Source organism: Nicotiana sylvestris, chromosome 8, assembly GCF_000393655.2.
Source record: "Nicotiana sylvestris chromosome 8, ASM39365v2, whole genome shotgun sequence".
NCBI lineage: Eukaryota > Viridiplantae > Streptophyta > Magnoliopsida > Solanales > Solanaceae > Nicotiana > Nicotiana sylvestris.
Window position 1 is genome coordinate 67,194,276 of NC_091064.1, and position 17,675 is coordinate 67,211,950.

Sequence of the window (17,675 nt, forward strand, 5' to 3'; positions counted from 1 at the left end):
AATATACAATTAGTTTCGAAATCCGACCCAAAAACGAGGTCTAAATTCCAATTATTCAAAAAGCCCTAACTCTACCCAAATGTCTAATTTCTACCATGAAATTTCTTGATTTTTGATTAAAAAGTGATGAAAAATATTGGGTAATTGAAATAGTAAAGTTTAGAATTGATTACCAACACTTTGAGGATGAATTTGTGTGAAGAAAATCGCATCTAAGCCTTGGGAGTTCGAAAATATGGAGAAAATGAGTTCTGTTCGTTTTGAAATATGTTTTAAAATGACTGGGCAGGCCTTCATCGCGTTCGCGATGGGCCTATCGCGTTCGCGATGGGTCAGGCCCAGATGATCTTCGCGTTCGCGGTCAAGTGGCCGCGTTCGTGTAGAACAAAATCCCTTCCCCCAGTCCCCGGCCAAAAGGCTTTCACGTTCGCGATAGCAGGTCCGCGTTCGCAAGGGTAACACCCCCAAGGCTTCGTGTTCGCGACCTTTGTTTCGCGTTCGCGTAAAAGGAATTTTACTTCAAACTAACTTACCTTTCGCATTCGCGAGAGTCCCTTCGCGAACGCGAATAACAAAACACCAACACACCAGAAACAGCAAACCTGCAATTTTTCCTAAGTATAAAAAAATCACGTGGCCTATCCAAAACTCACACGAGCCCTCGAACCAAACATGTACACTAACTCAAAAACATCATATGGACTTACTCGTGCGATCAAATCGCCAAATTAACACCTTTAACAACGAATTTAGCATCAAAATCAAAGAAGATTCTCAATAACTCTAAGTTCCAATTTTAACAATCGAGGGTCTGATTCACGTCATATCAAATCCGTTTCTTACCAAATTCTACAGGCTCGACTTAAATACCATATAAGACCTGTACCGGGCTTCAGAACCAAAATATGGGCCGATACCGTCAAATTCAAACACATTTAAATTTTCAAAAACTTTTATAATTTCAGTTAAACAATTTTCTTCAAAAATTCATTTCTCAGGCTTGGGACCTCGGAATTCAATTTCGGACATACGCCCAAGTCCCATAATTTTCTACGGACACTCTGAAACCGTCAAATCACGGGTCCGGATTTGTTTACCCAAAATATTAACCGAAGTCAACTTAAATTCAATTTTAAAGGCCAAATTAGCATTTTTCATCAAATTTTCACATAAAAGCATTTCGGATATATGTCCGGATCGTGCACGCAAATCAAGGTGAGATAATAGGAGGCTTTTAAGGCCTCAGAATACAGAATTTACTTGTAAATCAAGTGATCACATCCTCCACCTCTAAAACAATCATTCATCCTCGAACGGACATAGAAAAGAAGTACCTAGGTCGGGGAAAAGATGGGGATATCGGCTCCGCATATCGGACTCAGACTCCCAGGTAGCTTCCTCAGCAGGCTGACCTCTCCATTAAACACAAATAGAAGGGTAACTTTTCGATCTCAACTGACGAACCTGCCGGTCCAGAATGGCCACCGACTCTTCCTCATCGGTCAGATCCTTGTCCAACTGGACAGTGCTGAAGTCTAACACGTGGGATGGATCGCCATGATACTTCTGAAGCATGGCCACATGAAACACTGGGTGCACAGCTGATAAACTCAGCGGCAACGCAAGTCTATAAGTCACCTCTCCTACTCGATCAAGAATCTCAAAAGGACCAACGATCCTAGGGCTTAGCTTGCCCTTCTTCCCAAATCTCATCACGTCCTTCATGAGCGACACTCGGAGCAACACCTGTTCTCCGACCATAAATGCCATATAACGAACCTTGTGGTCGGCGTAACTCTTCTGCCTGGACTGAGTTGCACGAAGCCTGTCCTAAATAATCTTCACCTTATCCAAGGCATCCTAGACTAAATTTGTACCCACAACCGAGCCTCTCCTGGCTCAAAGCATCCAACTAGTGGCCAACACCGCCTACCATATAATGCCTCATAGGGAGCCATCTAAATGCTCGACTGGTAGCTGTTGTTGTAGGCAAACTCTGTTAAAGGCAAGAACTGATCCCACGAACCTCCAAAGTACATAACACAAGCTCGGAGCATATCCTCCAAAATTTGAATAGTACGCCCGGACTGTCCGTCAGTCTGGGATGAAATGTTGTGCTCGGACTTCAAAAAAGCGAGGTGAACTGCGTACCTCGGTCAGAAATAATAGACACGGGTACACCATGAAGACGAATAATCTCCCGAATATAGATCTCAGCTAACCTCTAGGAATAATAGGAGACTACCACAAGAATGAAATGCGCTGACTTGGTCATCCTATCAATAATAACCCATACGACATCGAACTTCCTCTGAGTCCGTAGGAGTCCAACAACAAAGTCCATAGTGATCCGCTCCCACTTGCACTCAGGAATCTCAATCTTCTGAAATAAATCACCAGGTCTCTAATGCTCGTATTTTACCTACTGACAATTTAAACACCGAGCTACATAGAAAACAATGTCCTTCTTCACCCTTCACCACCAATAATGTTGCCGCAAATCCTGATACATCTTAGCGGCGCCCGGATGAATAGAATACCAGAAACTATAAGCCTCCTCTAAAATCAACTCACGACGCACATCTACATTAGGCACACAAATACGACCCTGCATCCTCAAAACTCCATCATCTCCAACTGTAACCTGCTTGGCACCTCTATGCCACATCGTGTCTCTAAGGACAAGAAAATGAGGATCATCATACTACTGATCTCGGATATGCTCAAATAATGAAGAAAGAGCGACTGAGTAAGCTAGAACACGGCTGGGTCAGAAACATCCAACCTCACGAACTGATTGGCCAAAACTTGAACATCCAAAGAAAGTCATCTCTCGCCGACTGGAATATACGCAAGGCTGCACATACTAGCTGATTTCCTACTCAATGCATCGGCCACCACATTGGTCTTTCCCGGATGATACACGATGGTGATATCATAGTCTTTCAACAGCTCCAACCACTTCCTCTGCCTCAAATTTAGCTCCTTCTGCTTGAATAAGTATTGTAAACTCTTGTGATCCATGAACACCTCACATGACACACCATACAAATAATGCCTTCAAATCTTCAGCGCGTGAACAATGACTGCTAAATCCAAATCATGAACTGGATAATTCTTCTCGTGGATCTTCAGCTGTCGCGAAGCATATGCAATAACCTTGTCATTCTGCATCAGTACCGCACCAAGTCCAATACACGATGCATCACAATATATTGTATATGGCCCTGAACCTGTGGGCAAAACCAACACTAGTATCGCAGTCAAAGCTGTCTTGAGCTTCTGAAAGCTCGCCTCACACTCATCTGACCATCTGAACTGGTCACTCTTCTAGGTCAACCTGGTCATCGGGGCTGCAATCGATGAAAACTCCTCCACAAACCGACGGTAATAGCCCGCCAAACCCAAGAAACTTTGGATCTCTGTAGCTGATGTGGGTTTAGGCCAGTCCTTGACTGCCGCAATCTTCTTAGGATCCACCTGAATAGCGTCTACTGATACAATATGACCCAATAATGCAACCGAACTCGACCAAAACTCACACTTTGAAAACTTGGCATACAACTGACTATCCCTCAGAGTCTGAAAAACAACTCGAAGATGTTGCTCGTGCTCCTCCCGACTGCGGGAATAGATCAAAATATTATCAATGAAGACAATCACGAAGGAATCCAAATAAGGCTTGAACACTCGGTTCATCAAGACCATGAAAGTTGTTGGGGCATTTGTCAACCCAAATGACATCACTAAGAACTCATAATGCTTGTACCGAGTGCGAAAAGTTGTCTTAGGGACATCAGACGCCGTAATCCTCAACTGATGGTAGCCAGATCTCAAATTAATCTTCGAAAACACCTTGGCACCCTGAAGCTAATCAAACAAATCATCAATCCTCGGCAATGGATACTTATTCTTGATTGTGACCTTGGTCAACTGCCGATAATCTATACATGTATTCATCGATCCATCCTTCTTCTTAACAAACAACACCAGCGTACCCCAAGGCGAGACACTAGGTCTAATGAAGCCTTTATCAAGCAAGTCTTGCAACTATTCTTTCAATTCTTTCAACTCTGGCGGGGCCATACGATACGACGGAATAGAAATGGGATGAGTGTTCGGAGCCAAATCAATGCAAAAGTCAATATCCCTATCAGGCGACATACCCGACAGGTCTGCAGAAAATACCTCTTGAAACCACGTGCAACAGGCACATAATCCATAGAAGGAACCTCGGCACTAGAATCACAAACATACGCCAAATATTCCAAACATCTCTTCTCAACCATACGCCGATCCTTCATATATGAGATAACCCTACGGGTAGAATAACCAGGAGTCCTTCTCCACCCGACAAGGCTAAGGTTCTTGGCATGACAGTCCAAGATAGCGTGGTAGGGTGATAACCAGTCCATCCTCAATATGACATCAAAATCGACCATATCCAAATGTAACAGATCTACTCGGGTCTCAAAACCCCCAATCACAACTATACATGAACGATGGACACGATCCACCACAATAGAATCACTCATCGGTGTAGACACATATACATGAGCACTCAGATTCACTAGGCGTAACTAGATACAGGGCAAAATAAGATGACACATAGGAGTATGTAGACCTTGGATCAAATAGAATTGAAGCATCTCTACTACAGACCAAAACGGTACCTGCGATAACTACATTGGAGGTCTCAGCCTCGGTCCTGGCTGGAAGAGCATAACATCGGGGCTGGGCCCCACCACTCTGAGCTACATCCCTGGGACGACCTCCTGCTGGCTGGCCTCCACCTATAGCAGCCTGACTTCTACCTCTACCTCTAGCACCTCTACTCTAACCCCTAGCTGGTTGATCGAGCGGTGGAACACTTGGTGCCTGAACCATAGCACAGGAACTCTGTTGCTGCACTAGGTTAAGCTCTGCCCCTTCCTCGGCCCCTAGCACGACCTGGACCTCGTTCTCTGCCCCTCGTGGAAACTGCCGCTAGGGGCTCGAGCTACTGGTCAGTGGATGAAGAAGCGTGTGTTCTCGTCATCTCGAAAGAATAGAGTAGAAATTCAATTAGCATTGAGAAACCAAACCACACGAAAGAGATGAATAGAAGTGAAACTGTTCCTAACTATATAGCCTCTGGGGATAAGCACAAACATCTCCGTACCGATCCCTCAGACTCTACCAAACGTGTCCGTGAATTGTGAAACCTAAACAACCTAAAGATATTATATATCTTATTACTTTTTTTCTTAACCTTTTAACAATTTTAAATTAACATGCAATCAACAGCGGAATAATAATAATAATTAAAGAAATGCGAAAGACGAAATCTGATAACTTAGCCAAATAATAGTACGAAAAATACAAAATGTATCTCTACCTAGAACTGGTGTCACAATATCACGGACCATCTACGAATACTACAAACAATTGTTTGGAAAGAAAGATACAATCTGTCTCTCAAGTAAATGAAAACAGAATATAAGGATAAAGGGGACGCCAAGGCATGTGAACATCTATAGGGCTACCTCGGGTCTCCGCTAGACTGAAGGCAGCAACCACTCTAAGGTCCAAAAGCTCCGGTATCGAGATCTGCACACAGTGCAGGGTGTAATATCAGCACAACCGACCCTATGTGCTAGTAAGTGTCGGGCCTAACCTCAACAAAGCAGTGACGAGACTAGGACAAGACTACCAAATAAACTTGTGCAGTTAAAGCATATACGACAAGTAATAATAACAAAAACTAGCAGGTAAAGATGGAAAGGGAAACATACTGCGGGGAAATATCATGTACCAACAGTAACTCAGTAGAAAAGCGTAAAAAACATTTTAAAGTTCGCATCAGTAAGAACAAAGAAATAGTAACAAATCAATATCCATTTCTATTCTTTATTGTTGCGGCGCGGAACCCGATCCAAATCATATATCACTGTTACAGCGTGCAACCCGACCCCTCTTGTCCTCCCTTATTGCTCCATGTTGCGGCGTGCAACCCGATCTTATATAGTATTGTTGCGGCGTACAACCCAATCCTAATATACAACTCAACATCAATCACAAAAGAATCTCGAAAAGGGAACAATAAGGAACAACAATATCCCGACAAGGGAATCAACAATGAGAATAAACACATTCCAATAAGAGAACCAACAATAAGAATGAAATACGTCCCGACAAGGGAATCAGCTATAACCAAACTTGTACCAACATTTAACTTCACAAATAAAACCTCAACTGGAACCAATACTCAACCGTAAACAATTACCAAGAGAATAATCATAATTCTTGCACAACACGGAGAATCAACCACTTGGGCATTTGTAATACTTATTAAGAAACACAACGATTACAATTTAAGATTCACGAGCATACTTGACAACGACATATAGATACTCGTCACCACACTTATACGTCGTATACTACACTAGCACATAGCAATTAAAGCACAATACATATTCCCTCAAGCTAAGGTTAGACCAAAATACTTACCTCGAATTTTCACGGCCAACTCAAGTCTCAAACACCGCTTTTCCTTTAGAATTCGCCTCCAATTTGCTCGTATCTAGCCCAAATTAGTTTAACATCAATAAATGCTAAAGAATTCAACCCCAATGCCAAATTATAGGTTTCTATCATTCTTCTCAAAAAGTCAAAAATCGACCCCAGGCCTGCTTGATTAAAACTCAAGGTTCAGACCAAAACCCGATCACTCATTTACCCACGAGCCCAAATATGCAATTAGTTTCGAAATTCGACCCTTAAACGAGGTCTAAATTTCAATTATTCAAAAAGCACTAACTTTACCCAAATTTCTAATTTCTACCATGAAAACTCTTGATTTTTGATTAAAAATGATGAAAAACATTGGGTAATTGAAAGAGTAAAAGTTTAAAATTGATTACCAACACTTTGGGAATGAATTTGTGTGAAGAAAATCGCCTCTAGGCCTTGGGAGTTCGAAAATATGGAGAAAATGAGTTTTGCCCGTTTTGAAATCTGTTTTAAAATGACTGGGCGGGCCTTCATCGCGTTCGCAATGGGTCAGGCCCAAATGGCCTTCGCATTCGCGATCAAATGGCCGCGTTCGCGTAGAACAAAATCCCTTCCCCCAATCCCCGACCAAAAGGCCTTCGCGTTCGCGAAGAGTAACACCCACAAGGCTTCGTGTTCGCGACCTGTGTTTCGCGTTCGCGTATAAGGAATTTTCCTTCAGACTAACTTACCCTTCGCGTTCGCGAAAACACCAGCACACTAGAAACAGCAAACCTGCAATTTTTCCTAAGTGTAAAAACATCCCACAGCCTATCCAAAACTCAAGCGAGCCCTCGTAGCTCCAAACCAAACATGCACACTAACTCAAAAACATCATATGGACTTATTCGTGCGATCAAATCGTCAAATTTAACACCTTTAACAACGAATTTAGTATCAAAATCAAAGAAGAATCTCAAGAACTCTTTAGTTCCAATTTTAACAACCGAGGGTCCGATTCACATCATATCAAGTTCGTTTCTTACCTAATTCTACAGGCTTGACTTAAATACCATATAAGACCTATACCGGGCTCCGGAACCAAAATATGGGCCCATACCGTCAAATTCAAACACATTTAAATTTCCAAAAACTCTTATAATTTCAGTTAAACAATTTTCTTCAAAAATTCATTTTTCGAACTTGGGACCTCGAAATTCAATTCCGGACATACGTCCAAGTCCCATATTTTTCTACGGACTCTCCGGGACCGTCAAATCACGGGTTCAGATCCGTGTACCCAAAATATTGACCGAAGTCAACTTAAATTCAATTTTAAAGGCCAAATTAGCATTTTCATCATATTTTCACATAAAAGCGTTCCGGATATACGCCCAAACCGTGCACGCAAATCGGGATAAAATAAAAAGAGGCTTTTAAAGTCTCGAAATACAGAATTTACTTGTAAATCAAATGATGACATTTTGAGTCATCACATAAAGTGAGCCATAACCGAAGAAAAATAAGAAAGCATGCTTACAATGAATGTATAGTATCTTGATCTAAAACCACCAATCTGTAATATTATAGTTATACTTGCATCAGATAAGTGTTTAATGTGGATGGTATATCTTTACAACCCAGTATAGCTGTGCTTACATTGCTGAACATAGTTATTGGTTACTTGTAGTTCGGTACAAACAAGAAAAGCATAAATTGTGTCAATCTTAAACTCTTTTAGTTATTAAAAATCCTTAGCATATACATAGCTCCTTTCTCATTTTAAAATTAGACACGCTTTTCTCTCTTCATCATTTATGGAGAAGGTTAACGAATGACCAGAAGTCCATCTTTAGATGCTTAATAAAACTATTTTAGATAAAGAAGCTGATATAAAGATAAGACTAAAGACATTAAAATAGTAAGCTAAGAAGTGTAGTATTGCATTTTCTTGAATTTTTAGAATCATGCTCCTCCCTTTGCTCCATGATAAAACCGGATATAAATACGTTCTGCATTGTTTGTCTCGCCACATTAATATTAAGGATATAAATTATGTTCCGCATTATGTCCTGTCTTCCTCTTATGCATATAGATTACATTCTATTCAAAGAGGAAACCAGAACAGAGTACTTCAATTTTTCATATTGCTTCTACTCTTTCTTCCTCCCAAAACCAATCAAAGAACCAAATACCAAGAAAAAAGATACAAGGTCAAAAATAAAAACACAAGCATGTGCACAGCGAGAGCAGAAAGAGAAGCAAAACCAAGAATTGAAATAAACAAAAGAAAAGCAGAACAAAGAATTGATAGAAATAAAAATGTAAGAAAACAACTAATTAGATGTAGTAACAATACATACACAATTCAGTGGCTAAATAAAATTCATCATTAAAAGCAGAACATAAACGATAACCATGAGAACAAGGACTAGTTTTAACTTAACCTCAACCAGGGAAATTTTCTCAAATTGAAGAAAAGTGGCACTGGTCGCGGCCGGCCCCCTGTTCTATAAGCAGAAATGAACAGAGCCAAAAACTTCAAGGGCAACAAAGCCATAGATGTTTAGAGAGCCAAAAAGTTTGACAAAATGCAAAAACGGTGTAATAACGAAACCCTAAGTTAGAAAGGAGTGACTTCAGCTCACCTCGATGCAACTATATCTGCGAGAATCAACCAAACCCTAGAAATAAAAAGTCAGCAAGAACTGAAATTGTCGGAATTTGTTTATTTTGTTGCTTCGGTAGCACAGAAATTGGAATTAACGGGAAATGTGAGTTTTTCATGAATAATGATGTGCAAGAGAAAAGTCAAATTGACCCAAAAAGAAACTGAATCAAACCAACACAAAAAAAAAACGATTGTACCTTAATGTTACTCAAACTTCAACTTCTGGGACATAGACCTCTGCTACCTCTTTTAAATCTCCTCCTTTATTCAAAAATGAGATGGGTTTTCTTCTTGGCCGAGAGGTAATTGTGTCTCTGATGGTAAACAATGCGAGTTAAGAGAGGAAACCATAAACTCCTTTTAGATATGAAGGGCCCAGAGGGAACTGGGGTGAAATATTAAACCTTTTCAGTATATCAGTATTTATATTTAAGTGTATAGATATATAAAATTATTTTAAGTACTTATTCAGCAATATTAAGGTACAAAAAATACATGAACTTATTTCAACTAATAGTAAAATTTATAGGGAAAAGGCCATTATTGCCCATGTACTATTGTATATAGTATACGTTTATCCTCCATTTCAGTTTACACCCAAAATTCACCCTACTGTTAACAAAATAAGTGGAACTGCCTCTAACCCTAACGGATGGACAATGTGACACCTAACCCCGCAATATTTTTGCCACATAGGATCCAAGTCAGCTTTTCATTAAGTTGGCTAAGAATTAATGAATAACTGACTTGAAATCCTATGTGACAAAAATTTTGCTGGGTCAGGTGCCACATTGGCCATCCGTTATGGTTAGGAGCAGTTTCACTTACTTTGTTAACGGTAGAGTGATTTTGGACGTAAATTAAAACGGAGGACAAACGTGTACTATTTTCCATAGTATAAGGGTAATAATGAACTTTTTCCCAAACTATATATAAGTAAAAATAATAATCAATATCAAAATAAAATAATTAGTGGCGACATATAAGGTGCCACCAAAACTCCAGGAGCGATAATGTCCCCACAACAAGGTCTTTAGAAGCGGCTTTTTAAGGTCGCCACAATACATTTTCAACCATATTTTATTGTAAAAAACTACTCTCTCCGTTTCAATTTATGTGAACCTATTGGACTGGGCATATAGTTTAAGAAAAAATGAAGACTTTTAGAATTTGTAGTCCTAAACAAGTCAAAAAGGGACTCAGAGTATTTGTGTGGTTATAAAAGTTTCTCGTTAAGGGTAGAATTGTAAGTTTAAGCTAAATTGTTTCCAAATTTAGAAAGGGGTCATTCTTTTTGGAACGGACCAAAAAGGAAATAGGTTCATATAAATTGGAACAGAGAGAGTAGTACATTTTTGTAGCGAACTATATGCTATTTTCTACAGCGTCGGTAAAAGAGTCGCCGCTAAAAATATCACTTTTGTGGCAACCTTTTGAAGTCGCCACAAAAACAACTTTTTGTGGCATCTATACATGTCGCCGCAAAAGATCGTCACAAAAAATCATATTTCTTATAGTGTTATTTGCCATTTTAGATATTCAAGACTAAATTAATTAGTATTTTTTTTTTACTATTTTAACCTTAATATTAATTGTTCTTAAATACCACAAATATCTCAATTATGAGTAAATATTAAATGAAGAGAGATTATATCTTAAGATATAAATAAGGGTAAAACAGTAAAAAAATCTCTTATATATATTTTCTTAAAGGTAGTGTAAAAGATAAACACAACAGATATTTTGAGACAGAGGGAGTAGGAATTACACCCTTTTATGAGATGTACGGATTTCGAAAGCAAACAAATTTATTTTTTACCCAAATATTTTTTATATGACCTTTAAATTTTTGAATTGTTATTATGTAAAAAATATATTTAATTAAATATTCTATATCCAAATTTACTCTCAAAATTGAGAAATTTAACTTTCAAAAACCAAACTTCATCACATCAATTAGGCCCGAGGGAGTACATAATTTCATAGTTCTTCTTTTTCTTTCAACCTTATGAAAGAAAACAGTTTAATATCATTGCTCACTATTTCATATCCTTAATATAACTTTTTGTAATGTTTAAAGAGTTTTTTTCACCCGATATAATTTATCCGATAAAAATTTTCAGATAAATATTATCGAGTAATTGGTTGAAGGGAATAATTTTTATCTGCTGAAAATGATAATGTATCGAGTTCTATATCTTTATTGCGATAAATTGTACGTTCACTAATCATAAATTCTCAAGGCTGACATGGCAAAACCTTGTTCACATGTTTGCTGATCTGGCATGCCTATATGGCTTTTCGGAGGTCGAATAAGGGTTTTTATAGCATTTTGATTGTGTGAACAACGTTTGACTCCACCAAATCCAAAAGTGGACAACACCATGTTCTTGGAAATACCTCCACATTCTATTTTAAATGTTTTCAATAAAGACAAATCGGGAAGGGTCGCTATGCTATTTCTGTCCCTAGATTTTACTCCCTCCGTTCATTTTTACTTGACATATATAATAAAAATAAATTTTTATTTTTACTTGTCACTTTATGCATGTCAAGAGAAGACAATTTTTTTTACTGTTATACCCACAATATTTATTACTAATTTCAAATCATTTTTTCAAGTTTAATAAAATATGCATCAATTAATATGGGTATCATGGTAAATTATGCACTTCATTTATTATTTTTTAAGAGGCATGAAAAGTCAAACGTGTCAAGTAAAAGTGAACGGACGGAGTAATAACTAAATTGATCTGATTTTCCTTGGAAAAAAATGTAAAAATGTATTCATTTCTAAGTGACAAAAATTAGTTTTGACTTTACAGCAAAAGAAGAAGAAAATTAAAAAAAAAAAAAAAAAAGGAAGCGAAAGCTAGTTTGACAATATATGAAATTTATCCAATATATATATTCTTGAATTAGTTTTCTAATCTTTTTGTAATGAGATTAATTAATATCGTTTAATCCAAGATAAATTTAAAATAAACAGATTATAATATACATTTATCCTCTCTCTGTTCATTGATCTTATCTTTCTTTTTCATTTTTCTTCTTTCTTTTGAGGGTGGGAGGAGGTCGGTTTCTTGTTTTTTTCTAAAAGAAATTTTCAGCTTATGTTTGGTAATCGTATTTCGACGTCGATTAATTTTAAATTGAAAAACAACATAGTATAACTGCTTCAAAAAATAATAGTAGGCAAAATGTATATTTTATATATATTACTATACAATATACATAAATTATACATCTTTTATTCAGTATTATTTTTGTGTACTTGAGAGCAGATGTAATTATTTTTGAGGACCGGCTAAATGTGACCTACCCATTTATTAGATTCGTACTGTGTAAGACCCATTAAAGAGGGAATAGCTTATTATCGATTTTTTTTAATAATTAAAATCTGAAACCCAATAACTTTAATTAAGGCATATTATCACTTTTGTATATACATATACATTACGTATGTTATATATAAAAATTATACAAATTTTATATATATTTTTGACTATTATTTTTACATCGGTTAGTGGGTTATTTCTTGTCAAATTGTTATAAACTAGTAAAGTTGGAGTTTATTAGTGGACGACTTTTGCTAGCCAGTAAAGTATTCCATCTTTCTAGGAACTAACGTACGAACCAGCTGTGGAGACATAGAAAGCACCATAGGTGGACCAAACTCGTCAATATATTATCTCTAGTTTTGATATATAGGGAATCCAGCGCCAATACCTGAACCACATAATTTGGAAATGATTTATCTTGAGCTGCTGATATAAAATAATTTGTTTAAATTTCAAATTACTAATCTTACGTTTTATGAATGGTTACACACATATATTTCTTAAGTTATTTTTAAGTTATAAAAATCTATGACACTGCTAATGTATATACTACAGTTAAATATTTGGAAATATCTGTTTTCTAAGCATATGAAACACAACATATGTATGCAAGTACTAGATTTGTTAAGAATTTTTTGGTTATTAAAACTCTCCAAAACAGAATACCGAGACAAGTTTACTTTAATTTAACTCTAATATGAGACACATTAAGTAATAGAAAGGGTTATCTTATGAGTTGGTTAATTAACTTAGGAACTAACAATAAACCATCATAAACTATATTTCAATCCTTCCGGAGCTAATAGAACGAGACGCTGCTCGAGCTTTAGGCATTACAACTGAGGTTACTTCATATTTTTCCCTTTATTTCACTTTATTGAAATTTTCTACCGAATTCTGTCGAAAATTATAAATTTATATTTATTTTTTAAATAAATTAACAATTTATAAATAATTAATGCAGGATGATGAAGCTCCAATCAAGTCAAATGAAAAACTGATAGAGACTTCTGAATTGGCAAAGAATGTGTAACCACTAATTATTATGGAGCAAAAAAAATGATTGAAGCTTTTATTCCACTACTCCTCTTGTCTCCTTTACCAAGGGTTGTTAATATTTCTTCATTGCTTGGAAATATTAAGGTAATCCTAACTTAACCTTTGGACTATTTCCTTAAAGAACATAGAAATTACTTTTTTCCCTCTTTTTCTATTTGCTAATTATGACTTAGTAAAATATGGTAAAAGTTTATCTGCACCAAACAAATTTAAATATAAGATATATATTTAAAACTTTGTGTAGGTTTCGTAATGTCCAACAACATCTGAATTGTTAGGGCCAAAATTATTAAATTTTACCTCAAAATTTAACTGTAGTACCTAATTTGAGATAAGTACTAAGAATCAAACACAACAACAATAACATATCCAGTATAGTCCCACCGGAAATAGCAGAAATCAAATATTTACAATAAAAAAGTAAAAAGTTGTAGCTCACAATATCACATTTTCTTGCATTTTATCATTTTTTTCTTTTTCACTTTCCCGTGTTTGAAAGAGATCCTTACACAAATAGCATGTCAGAATATATATTTTTAATTTGAGCAATTAGCTGATCCACTATTTAAGTTAATTCTTTTTGTTGGTTGACATACTTTTCAGCTAGTATCAAATGAATGGGCCATAAAAACTTTAAGTGATGTAGAAGGCCTTACGACAGAAAAAGTGGATGAAGTATTGAATGAGTTTCTTATGGATTTCAAAGAGGGTTTATTAGAAGAAAAGAATTTTTACATTCCTATTCCATATAGAAAACTATATTATCTTTAATATTTAAGGTTTGATTTAATTATATTTAGTATATTTAATTATCAATTCTATATCATAATGTGTTTTAACTGTACAATTAATATACCGTATATCACTTTTTAATTAACGCTACCGTATATTCCTCCAAATCCCCACCCCACACGTTTCTCTCTCCCAAACCCACCCCCACGTTAATGAATTTGAATATGAATATCATCAAATCATCCACTTCTTCAAATAACAAGAGCACAAAACCAAGAAAGAACGGCAACAATATAAGTAGTACTCAAAATGCAGAGGAACAACAGAACAATTGCAGATACTTAGGCGTAAGGAGAAGGCATGGGGTAGATATGTTGCGGAGATAAGAAATCCGAATACGAAAGAATTCAAATTTGGGTTTTCAAAAATCATTATTTGTTTTGATTGGGTGTTGTTGTAAATAATTGGGAATATGTTTTGGAGTTTATATCTCAATTTTGAGGGGTTTTGGTGAAGATTTAGACTTGGTTTTGGCTGAATTTCATATTGAAACTCGAAGAAGAAAAAGAAGAAGATATATTGCAGAAATTGTAGATAAATTGTAGATTGTTTTTTGCAGAAGATTTGTAGAAGTTTTAGTCGTTTTTTATTTGTGAAAACAGAAAACAAAGCATCCACAATCAGAATACAAATAATCTATAATTCATCTACAAAATATCTACAAACTGGGTATATTGAATTTTAATATTCCAATTCCCATTCGATTGTAGTTTAATTGGGATTTTCGACATAATTGCATTTTTTTGCAGAAGATTTGTAGAAGTTTTAGTCGTTTTTGATTTGTGAAAACAGAAAACAAAGTATCTACAATTAGAATACAAATAATCTACAATTTATCTACAAAATATCTACAAACTGGGTACATTGAATTTTTATATCCCAATTCCCATTCAATTGTAGCATAATTGTGATTTTTGACATAATTGCGTTTTTCCAGAAGATTTGTAGAAGTTTTAACCATTTTTATTTGTGAAAACAGAAAATAAAGCATCTACAATCAGAATACAAATAATCTACAATTTATCTACAATTTCTGCAATATGTCTTCTTCTTCTTCGAGTTTCAATCTGAAATTCAGTCAAAACCAAGTCTAATCTTCACCAAAACCCCTAAAATTGAGATATAAACTCCAAACCATATTCCCGATTATTTTCAACAACACCCAATTCAAACAAATAATGATTTTTGAAAACTCAAATTTGAATTCAAAGCTTTCAAGTTTTTTAATGACTGTCAATGGTGGAAAATATCTGAAAGAATATTTACTTCAATAATTGTAGCGCGCCTAAATAGGAATATCTGGAAGAATATTTAGTTCCAGATTTGTAGCGCGCCTAATTAGGAAGGAATCAGCTCCTAATAATTGGTATTTAATGAATAGTATATATTTTGTAGAATAACTGTGAACATGGCGGGTAAATATGAAACTATGCACATTTTTTGTAATAAGGTTTCATATATGGTATAGGAAGGAAAAAGTCTCTAGAAGAAAAAGGTTGGCCCACTGATATGGCAGCATATAAAGTCTCAAAAGCTGCCTTGAATGCATACACAAGAATTGTGGCCCAAAAGTATTCTTCTATATGTGTCAACTGTATTTGTCTGGGCTATACGAAGACATATATTACTAGTAATACTGGGCCTTTGACTCCAGAAGAAGCTACTGAAAGCCTAGTAAATTTGGCCCTTTTGCCTAAGGTGGGCCTTCGGGCCAATTCTTTTTCCGGAAGAACGTCCTGGCAACATTCTGAAAAGCAAAAAGCCCAATTTAAGTGTGTGTGAAGCTAGTCGAGAGTCTATTGGAAACAGACTCTCCATTATCACAATGTAAGGGTAAGGTCTTCATACACACTATCCTCCTCAGACTTCACGGTATGGAATAATACTGGGTATGTTATTGTTGTTGTTGTTGTTGAAGCCACTTGGCTAAACATCACATAAACTTGTAATAAGTATTATATTTATAGAACAAAGAAGTGGTTCTGAAATTGCTGTGGAGTAAACAATTGAAGTTAAATGAGGTTTCTTTGTTTTGGGTTTCACTGATAGAAAAGAAATAAAATTAAAAAAGGAATGACCAGGCAGGTGAAAAAATACAATATATATCCTAGTGAAGACAAGAAAAGTGAAAGTATGTTTTCCATCATAAAAAACATGACAAATTGGTCAAAGTATATTGTAAACATTTCGTGTCTATATAAGAAGGATATTCATATTTTGCAACACAAGCTCGGTTCAAGCCTCAGGTGTAAATTGAACTAGTATTGTCAGGGACGAAAAAAGTGAGAGTAGTAGATGCATGTTAAACTGAAATATTTCAGTATAATATGTGATGGAAACAGGTTATAAGCAAAGATGCGTCAGTCTAAGATGGTAGGAATGGAGAGATCAACTTTAACTTTTCATTCTATGTATGCTCATCTATCTACATTTGTAAGTCATCCTTGCATCAAATTAATGACTATATGTCCAGTTCGTACATCTGTCTTCCTCGAACTAGGCTGGTCAGACTCCCATCGAACAGGTAGGGCCGAGATTCTAGTTTGCATTTTGTACACTTCCCTTCCCACAATCTTTGCCTTTGAACTAGAATATAAGGTGTCCGAAACCAAAATGTGATTTTTTTGGACTCAAAGAACAAAATATGTGGAAAAATATTGTGACCAAAATATATAAAGCGTCTTTCTATAAGAAGCTATTCAATGATTTTCGTCATTGCCTCCAAACCTGTATAGACACATCCAGTGTCTGCGCCCAATATTACCATCGGACCAACATGCCTTCATAATCGCACGTTTGCCACAATAGCACCTTGGTTGGTCATTGCGTCCAGCCATTTGTTAATGCAAGAGAAATGATAAATTTATGGATAGTTTTGCTATTTGTTTTGGTTAAACGCAAATAATAACTAAAATGCGATGGTCATTTATAGGCAATAAAAAACACATAACGTGATATTTAACCGTGCTATGTTTCGCGTGCTAATGATTCTTTACAGTACAATAATATTTTTTCAGAAGACAGTTTTTCCAGAACGACAACTTTATCAGGTTGACAAGACAATACACATAGCGTGGTATGTAACCGCAGTATGCTTCACGTGATAATAATTCTTTACGGTACAATAATGCTTTTCCAGAAGATAGCTTTTCCAGAACGGTAGCTTTTCCAGAATGGCAACTTTTTCAAGTCGACAAGACAATACACGTAACATGGTATGTAACTGCGCTATGCTTCACATGATAATAATTATTTCGGGTATAAAAAAGCTTCTTAAATTGAACCAAGTCATATATATTTCAAAGACCTTTTGAATAAACATTACAACATCCACTAAAAAA

General features: G+C 36.1%; 1 long non-coding RNA gene and 1 pseudogene across 2 annotated transcripts; one reads left to right on the top strand and one right to left on the bottom strand.

The window, feature by feature from the left end:
* Window positions 1-4,596: 4,596 nt before the first annotated feature.
* Window positions 4,597-9,532, bottom strand: LOC138876528 (uncharacterized). Of its 2 annotated transcripts, XR_011401847.1 has the most exons (3): window positions 6,490-9,532; window positions 5,526-5,589; window positions 4,597-5,038 (listed from the first exon to the last, which is right to left on the bottom strand). It is a non-coding gene; the product is annotated as an uncharacterized lncRNA (long non-coding RNA). The 2 variants fall into 2 exon arrangements; XR_011401846.1 differs by lacking the exon at window positions 4,597-5,038 and having other exon boundaries at window positions 5,304-5,589.
* Window positions 9,533-13,085: 3,553 nt separating this feature from the next.
* LOC138875155 ((+)-neomenthol dehydrogenase-like) lies at window positions 13,086-16,085 on the top strand (annotated as a pseudogene).
* The last annotated feature ends 1,590 nt before the right edge of the window (window positions 16,086-17,675 follow it).